This window comes from Benincasa hispida, chromosome 8 (genome assembly GCF_009727055.1).
Source record: "Benincasa hispida cultivar B227 chromosome 8, ASM972705v1, whole genome shotgun sequence".
Classification (NCBI taxonomy): Eukaryota; Viridiplantae; Streptophyta; class Magnoliopsida; order Cucurbitales; family Cucurbitaceae; genus Benincasa; species Benincasa hispida.
Window position 1 is genome coordinate 64,969,885 of NC_052356.1, and position 9,937 is coordinate 64,979,821.

The window sequence follows — 9,937 nt, forward strand, 5'->3', positions numbered from 1 at the left end:
TTGTATTCTAGCTCTAGAGGCAAATGAAATGCCTTACCGAATATCAATGCATACGGGGACATACCTATGGGTGTTTTAAATGCAGTCCGGTATGCCCACAACGCATCATCAAGCTTTGTTGCCCAATCCTTTCGCGAAGGCCTTACTACCTTCTCAAGTATCAGCTTAATTTCTCGATTAAACACCTCGGCCTAACTATTCGTCTGCAAATGGTATGTGGTGGCCACTTTGTGGAGAATGTTATATTTGTGCAGCAGTTCCTTGACAGTATAATTGACAAAGTAAGATCCTTCATCACTTGTTATGGCATGTGAGGTGCCAAAACGAGTGAAAATATTTTTCTTCTGGAATTGAGAGACTACCGTCGCATCGCTTGCGGCGCATGCCACTGCCTCTACCCACCTGGATACATAGTCGACGGCTAACAAAATATAATTTTTGCCATTCGATGGAGGGAATGGTCCCATGAAGTCGATACCCCATACGTCGAACAACTCAAGCTCCAAGATAATGTTCATAGGCATTGCATGTTTCCATGAAATGTTACCTGTGTGTTGGCACTGATCACACTTCTCATGTATTCAGCTGCATCCTTAAACAATGTTGGCCAAAAGAATCCACTCTGTAAAACCTTAGCTGCAGTGCGCTGTCCTCCAAAGTGCCCACCATATGGTGAGTCATGACATTGCGACAATATGTGTTGTTGAGCAACATTTGGTATGCATAGTCACAGAATCTGGTCTGCCCCCCTTTTGTACAGATTCGACTCATCCCAGAAATATGATCTGCATTTGTACTTGAGCCTCATCTTCTAGTGTTCAGTATAATCCTCTGGAAATTTCTCGCAAACCAGATAGTTGACTATGTCAGCGTACCATGGCAATTCTTCAATAGGGAGAAACTGTCCATCTGGGAACATTATACTCACCTCTGACTCATTGTGATCAACCTCAAGGTTTTCCAATCTGGACAAGTGATCCGCAACTTGGTTCTCCGTCCCCTTGCGATCAATTATTTCTATGTCAAATTCCTAAAGGAGGAGAACCCATCTGATCAACCTCAGCTTCACATCCTTCTGTATCATTAAATACTTTTCGCCGAATGATCAGTGTGGATGAGTACCTTTGTTCCCAGCAGATATGCTCTAAATTTTTCCAACACAAAAATTACCGCAAGTAGCTCTTTTTCTATGGTGGTGTAATTAGTCTGAGCAGGATTCAACATCTTACTTGCATATGCGATTGAATGTAAGATTGTTTTTCTCTTCTGTGCCAGAGATGCTCCCATCGCATACTCGCTTGCATCGCACATTAATTCAAAAGGAAATGTCTGTAATGGTAAAATTTGATCTTTATGATATTACACAATGTATGGATGATTATAACGCAAGTTTATGATATATGTTACTACTTCTAGATGTATGCATTATTAATGAAATGCCGATAGTATGCTATGCGTTGTCGCAAGTTTCCTTGCGTTGAAACCAAGTATAATTTCACCGCAAGTTTCTCGGAGTGATCCGAGGTCGAACACAGGGATTGTGTAGTTAATGCATTACGTTCGTGATATATACGACTGGGGGTTTTTCAATTAATAAAAAGTGTGTGTACAGGTATTTAAAATTGCGATAAAGTAAAGTTACGGTAATAAAATAAAGTGCATAAAAGTAAACCTAAGCTAATATGATACAAGATACAGGATGCTGATACATGATACTGAGTTTGAGACTGACTGTGAAGATTATACAAAGGGTCGTGTTATACGGTGGCAAGTCTTTATGTATGAAACAGAAATAGAAAGGGTAATTGATATAAACATTGCAAGTTTATTAATTGCGTTAAAGATATAAATACGGTTCCGCTTTCCCTTGGCGTACACCTCTAGGTGATCGGCCGTGTTCCCATATCTCTATGGTGAACATGGATGAACGTAATGAACGCAAGGTTGCTTCCATCTCTAAGAGTACTTCTCGCTTTAGTTAACGCATTCTTCTAACCTTCTCTTGACAGGTAAAATGGCATCTTCACTTCTGCTCTCACAGGTAAAGATGCCGTCTAACATGCTTTAGCTAAACATATTTATTTCTTTAGCACAGATTAATTTACTTGTTAAATTCATGCTAATTACCAATGGATTAAGAAAATATCATGGAGAAAGTGATTAATGGAGGAACGAGAATAGACAGAAAGATGGAGATGAAAATGATCATGACATTCAATACTAATATTTAGCGTCTGATACATGGTGTGAATGATAGACTAAGAAGATGAATACAATTGATGATAAAGAGATAGAAACAAATACAGAAAAGTGCCAAGGTCTTGACACAGATCTAGATGATGGATTTTCTTACCGGTGGATGGAGTGAATGTAGAGAAGAGCTTCCCTCTCAGGCTTGCTCGTCCGGTAGAAGTGACCTTAGTACAGAGCTTCCACGGTAGAGATTGAAAGGATTTGCCCTGAGACTCACCTCTCGGCCTTGTCTCTTAAATCTTCCTGGATCTTCTCCGATCGGCTCTTCAGACCATTCTCTCTCTTAATATACAAATATCAAAATATGCCCATATCAATTATATTTTCCAATAGAATTTTAGAGGCTATTTATAGGCTCATCTTTGACTCTCTACAGTGTAGACCCCACTTTATTGTTATGGCAATTCCGGAAATGGTGGAGTGAATATTTCTTCTGTTACGCGATCAATCCCGTCAGAAATACACAACGGTCAGCTGTACACGTGTCTGGATCCTCCACAATTGCGTTGCTCTTTTGCATCTTTGATCCTTTGTCCACATGCGGTGTTGTTTTTTATTACCGCATGCGGTTGAGATTGCGGTAATTGCTTAGCTCTTGATCGATTGTCGCATGCGCCGTCATTGCGTTGATCATCTATTCATTTCTGAATGATTGGCGTAATGCGACGTATATGCGTTGTTCTTTTTATCTTGAGCCATGAACGCATACGGTGACTTGATTTCCTGCAAAATAGACTTGAAATATTCTTTTCTACCATCGCAATGGTGTCAGTTGGTATATTGACGACAATTTATAATTCTTGCATTTTTTAGCTAATTTCCATACAATTGACGCAACTTTCCTTTCTTTTGGCTGCAATATCTAAATAAAGTAGTATAAATAACTTGTATTTCTACAAGTTATCACACCCTCCAAATTTATATATATGCTTGTCCCCAAGCATATCTTCTACTAAGGCAATATTGCTCAATTTTTATCCTAAATTTTGTGTCGATTGGTTGCTCCGAATGCTCCACCTAGGCACATTACTTAACATCGCAATTTCTTTCTATCCTTGAAAATTCATAACAAAGCCCTACTTTATTCTTCTATACTACAAATTTCTGCTAAAAAATGCTTTTCTAGTTTTAAAAAGAATGTTTACCTCTTTTTGTCAAAACAACTTGATGTGTCTGGATGCGGTGGTCAAACTTTGCGTCATTTATTAGAGGCTGTTGATCATGATTACACCCTTCGTTTTGGCTTATTCCCACGGGTGTCATGCGAACATCCAACTACGGTTGTGTGCCAATCTCAACTTTAACTCATGCATTTCAGAGGAGTTGTTTCTTGCATTCTTTTATTTTTCTTTCTCATTTTTTCTTTTCATATTGCGTTGTTCTTGAAAACTGACCTTCGTTTTGGCTTGCTCCCACGGGTGTCATGTGAACATCCAACTATGAGCAGGCTCATTTCATAACTTAACTCTTATCAGGTTGGGATTGTTTTTTAGGTTTTCCTTGCGCTGACGTTGGAGTTTATATGAATTTTTCTTTTTTTTTTAGATGGAATTAATGCGTGCATTTTTCTTAATGACTGCATCACTTGATCTCATCTGCTCAGACCTTCCCCACCCCCAAATTTAGAGATGCGCAAGGTCCTCATTACATTGTTTGGACAGAATAGACAAACACTTAGACAAAATTTCAAAAAAAAAAAGAAGGTTTGAGCAGAATTTTGAAAGATAAAAGGTAAAGTAATGTTATAGCTACGAATTAACTAAGTGTTAGTCAGAAAATACAAAGTTTGGGAAATGTTACTAAGTGTATGCATATTATACATCATGGCAGCGCAATGAATAACGCAAAAGGAAAGGTCAAGAATATCGCAAAGTTGACAAAGGATGATAAAGAAGAGGCACAGGCATATAGAGAGAATTGCTACTCAGTTGTATTGAAAATTAACTAAGTATACAAAGAATTACAATTAACGCAATACAAAAATTTGAAGTACGTACACAGAATCAAAGAATTTTGATAAACCTAGAAAAATAATGAATTGTAGTTATTTTTTGAATTTGATTCAGATGGGTGCACGATTAAAAACTACACCGCGCTTCCATTAACGCAAATACATTTTTGCTGAGGACTGGCAACAACGCACGTATTCCCGCAAACAAACCCCTTAACTCAATGCATCTCTGGAGGACAGGTGCACGGTATTTCTATCAGTGCAACATTACCTCGACATAGTGCATCTTCGCTAAGGATGGGCAAAGAAAACATATGAGCGCAACACACCCCTCAACGCAATGCATTTGGGTGTAATGGATGCAAAGTGTATCTTATTGGCACAAGATGCACCCATTATCGCAATGTATACCAGATGTTGATTGTTTTATTATTAAAATTTTATTTTTATTTTTTTTTTTGTCATCAATGCAAGCCACAAGGACCTTGCGATAATAATTTTCTTCTTATTAAACAATCATTCACCAAGTTTAAGAATAACGCATTTATGACAAAAAAGTTAAAGAAATTAAACAGAGTTCAGAAATAAATGCAAGGGAATTAAATGAATCATAAATTCATAAAGCATTGAAAGACATTAAATGAAGCAATAAATGAAAAAGTTCATAAAACAATAAAGACAGGAATCTAAAAGAAAGCATGTAAACATAGAATTGAGATATGAACCGGAAGATAGTTTTCTTTGATGAACACAATCCACACCTCCGCAGGCGGTCCAGCTTGCCTGCCCAATGTCTTCAGGGACATTGCTCTCCTCTTGGTCTCATCCTGCAATGTATACGGGGAGAGATATGATCTACTTCCTTTGGGAACCACACCAAGTATGGCAAATGCGTTACACATTTCTCAACCATCGCATTCTCCGCAACAGTAGGTTTTGAAATTCCTGCACTGAATCTGGTCTTGATGTGCTCCTGTACGAAAAATATACCTGATCTCTGGGTCAGCTTAGAATTTCTGGATCACTCCATTACTCATAAGCCGTCAGACTGCTCTCTGCGATAAACAACCAATACAAAGAGATCTGTCATGCACATACTACAAACGTACTCAACACTAACCGTTGCCAATTCCCGGCAACGGCGCCATAAACTTGTAATGGTAAAATTAGATCTTTATGATATTACACAACACATGGATGATTATAACGCAAGTTTATGATATATGTTACTACTTCTAGATGTATGTGTTATTAATGAAATGCTGGTAGTATGCAATGCGTTGTCACAAGTTTCCTTGCGTTGAAACAAGTATAATTTCACCGCAACTTTCTCGGAGTGATCCGAGGTCAAACACAGGGATTGCGTAGTTAATGCGTTACGTTCATGATATATACGACCAGGGTTTTTCAATTAATAAAAAGTGTGTGTGTACAGGTATTTAAAATTGCGGTAAAGTAAAGTTGCGGTAATAAAATAAAGTGCATAAAAGTAAACCTAAGCTATTATGATACAAGATACAAGATACTGAGTTTGAGACTGACTGTGAAGATTATACAAAGGGTCGTGTTACGTAGTGGCAAGTCTTTATGTATGAAACAGAGATAGAAAATATAACTAGTATAAACATCGCAAGTTATTAATTGCGTTAAAAACATAACTATGGTTTTACTTTCCTTTGGCGTACACCTCTCGAAGATCGGTCGTGTTCCCTCATCTCTGTGGTGAAATAGGGATGAACGTAATGAACGCAAGGCTGCTTCCATCTCTGAAAGTACTTCTCACTTTAGTTAACACATTCTTCCAAACTTCTCTCGACAGGAGGAATGGCATCTTCACTTCTGCTCTCACAGGTGAAGATGTTATCTAGCATGCTTTAGCTAAACATATTCATTTATTTAGCACAGGTTAATTTACTTCTTAGATTCATGCTAATCACCAAGGGATTAAGAAAACATCATGGAGAAAGCGATTAATGAAGGAACGAAAATAGACAGAAAGATGGAGATGAAAATGATCATGACATTCAATACTAATATTTAGCGTTTGATACATGGTGTGAATGATAGACTAAGAAGATGAATACAATTGATTATAAAGAGATAGAAACAAATACAGAAAAGTGCCAACATCTTGATACAGATCTGAACGGTGGATTTGCTTGCCGGCGGATGGAGTGGATGAAGAGAAGAGCTTTCCTCTCAGGCTTGCTCGTCCGATAGAAGTGAACTTGGTACAGAGCTTCCACGGCGAGGATTGAAAGTATTTACCCTGAGACTCACCTCTCGGCCTTGTCTCTTAAATCTTCCCAGATCTTCTCCAATCAGGCTCTTCAGACCAGTCTTTCTCTCAATATACAATATCAAAATATGCTCGTATCAAGTATATTTTCCAATAGAATTTCAGAGGCTATTTATAGGCTCAGCTTTGACTCTCTGCAGTGTGAATCCCACTTTATTGTTATGGCAATTCCGGAAATGGTGGAGTGAATATTCCTTCTGTTATGCGATCAATCCCATCAGAAATGCACAACGGTCAGCTGTATACGTGTCTGGATCCTCCGCAATTGCGTTGCTCTTTTGCATCTTTGATCCTTTGTCTGCATGCGGTGTTGTTTTTTATTACCGCATGCGGTTGAGATTGCGGTAATCGCTTAGCTCTTGATCGATTGTTGCATGCGCCGTCATTGCATTGATCATCTATTCATTTCTGAATGATTGGTGCACTGTGATGTAGATGCGTTGTTCTTTTTATCTTGAGCCATGAACGCATACGGTGACTTGATTTCCTGTAAAACAGACTTGAAATATTCTTTTCTACCATCGCAATGGTGTCAGTGGGTGTATTGACGAAAATTTATAATTCTTGCATTTCTTAGCTAATTTCCATACAATTAACGCAACTTTCCTTTCTTTTGGCCGCAATATCTAAATAAAGGAGTATAAATAACTTGTATTTCTACAAGTTATCAGTGTCCAATCAGGTGCGATTAACACGGGCGCGGTTGTCAGTGCATTCTTTAAAATCCTGAATGCGTTGAGGCAATTGTTGTCAAAATCAAATTTTCTGTCAGCCTCCATCAACGCACTCAGTGGTCGTGCTATTTTTGAAAAGTCCTTGACAAAGCGTCTATAAAATCCGGCATGCCCCAAGAAACTTCTTATAGCCTTGAAACTTGTTGGAGGTGGGAGTTTTTCAATTGCTTCTATTAATGCTTTATCCACCTCTAACCCATCCCAAGATACCTTGTGCCCCAGCACGATGTCCTCCTTCACCATCAAATGACATTTTTCCCAATTAAGAACAAGATTCGTCTCCTCGCATCTTTTCAATATCTTCTCCAGGTTGGCCAGACAGACTTCATTGGTGTGCCCATAGACAGAGAAGTCGTCCATCAAGATTTCACAGAGTCCTCAAGATTAGTCTGAAAAAATGGCCATTGCACCTTTGGAACGTGCTCGGCGCATTGTAGAGGTCGAATGACATGCAGCGAAAAGCAAAAGTCCCATATGGGCAGAGTGAATGAGGTCTTGTCTTGATCTTTTGAAGCAATCATAATCTGGTTATAGCTGGCATTCCATCCAAAAAGCAGTAAAAGTCATTTCCGGCTAGACAATCTAGCATTTGTGTCGATGAACAGTAGAGGGAAATGATCTTTCTCCATTGCCACATTCAGCTTGCGATAGCCCATGCAAATACGCCACCCGTGACGGTCTTTGCAGTATCAGCTCATTATTTTTCGTTGGGGACTACCGTCATGCTGCTTTTTTCGGCACGCACTACACGGGCTGACCCACGTGTTGTCTGCTATCGGATAAAATAATGCCCATCTAACACTTTTGATGATCTCCTTTTTAACGACCTCTTTTATCGTAGGGTTGAGTCTTCACTAATGTTCGATCGATGCCTTGTGGTCTTCTTCGAGACGAATGTGGTGCATACAGTATGCGGGGCTAATTCCTCGGATATCTATGAACGTCCAACCAATTGCTTGCACATGTTTCCTCAGAATGCTCATCAACGCATTCTGTTGGTCTTCATTAAGTTTCAAGGAAATAATTACCGGCAGCTTCTCATTCTGCCCCAAAAATGCATACTTTAAGTGGTTCGGCAGGGTCTTAAATTCCATTATTGGTGGTTCTACTAAGGACGGTTGTGTTGTTTTTCTTTCTTCTTTTTCTGTTTGCTCTTCTTCTTGGCTTGCGATCATCTCAACTTCCTTGTTTGTTTTTTTTTATGATCGCATTACATGCAGCAATAGATGTGCTTGCATCCTCTTCTTCATTCTCTTCGTCAAGCTTTTATTCTTCAGTCAAATTCTAGTCGTCGTCAGAGTCATGCAGGTATTCTTCTTTAGGAAACTTCATGGCACGGATGATGTTGAACTTGAGCTTCTGTCCATTTATGCTCAAAGTGATCTCTCCTTTGTGCACATCAATCTGGGCACGACCTATTGATAAAAATGGTCGCCCCAGGATGATGGGCACATCTTTTTCGGCTTCGTAATCTAAGATGATGAAGTCGGCTAGTAAGATAAATTTGTCAATGGTGACCAACATGTCCTTCACCTTCCTCTCTGGATGCACCAGAGATCTATCTGCAAGTTGAAGAGTCATGGTCGTGGGCGCAAGTTGCCCTACATTCAACTGCTTAAAGATCGACAGAGGCATCAAGTTGATGCTGGCTTCAAGGTCACACAATGTTTGCCCGATGTATAGTCCTCCAATGGAGCAAGGTATAGTAAAGCATCCTGGATCGCTCATCTTCGGTGGGATTACTGATTTCGAGCTCTGCGTTAAAGCCATCGTGGGAAACTTACCAGTGCCCCTCTTCTTGGTTACCATATCCTTCATAAACTTCGCTATGCAAACATCTCCTCAATCGCTTCAATGAATGGAATATTAATATGTAATTATTTTAACATAGACAGGAAGCGTTGGTATTGTACCTCATCATTCTTTTTCTTTCTGATTCTCTGCGGGAAAGGTGGTAACTGCACTCTCACGGTCCCCTTTTCTGTTGGCTTAGAGGTGGACACAACTTCTGGCTCTATCGCTTCTTTTTCCCTTTCTTCTTCTTGGGTCACCGCAATCTCAGGTTCTAACGCAATGGGAGCAGTCCGGCTAGGCTTCTTTCTTTCTCCCTCCACAGTTTTTCCACTTTGCAATGTCACAACCTGACATTGATCTTTACCTGATCCCCCTGGGTTGCGTGGGAGTTCTGTTGAACTCGGCAGGGCCCCTTGCGGTCTGTTCTTTAGCTCGCTTGCAATCTGGCCCATCTGTAATTCTAGATTGCGGATGGACGTCGCCTGGCTCTGAAGCACATTTTTATTTTTCTCAATATACTGCTTCAACAAGCTTTCCAAGGAGGAAGATTGTGGTGGTTATGAGTGACACGGTGAATTTATGTCTTACTTACAGCATGTGAACCAATATGAATATGAATGACTGAACAACAAGCTCATGTTGCCATAAACTTGACACGGTGAATTTATGTCTTACTTACAGCATGTGAACAAATATGAATATGAATGACTGAACAATAAGCTCATGTTGCCATAAACTTGTAACGCTAAGAAAATGGAATGTTATGCTGTGTTATCGCTTATGCACACTACTTCTAAATATGCGTTGTTAATTATATGCTTGTAGTATGCGATAGAGCAATGCATGTCACAAGTTTCCTTGCGCTGAAACCAACTATAATTCTAACGCAATTTTCTCAGAATAATC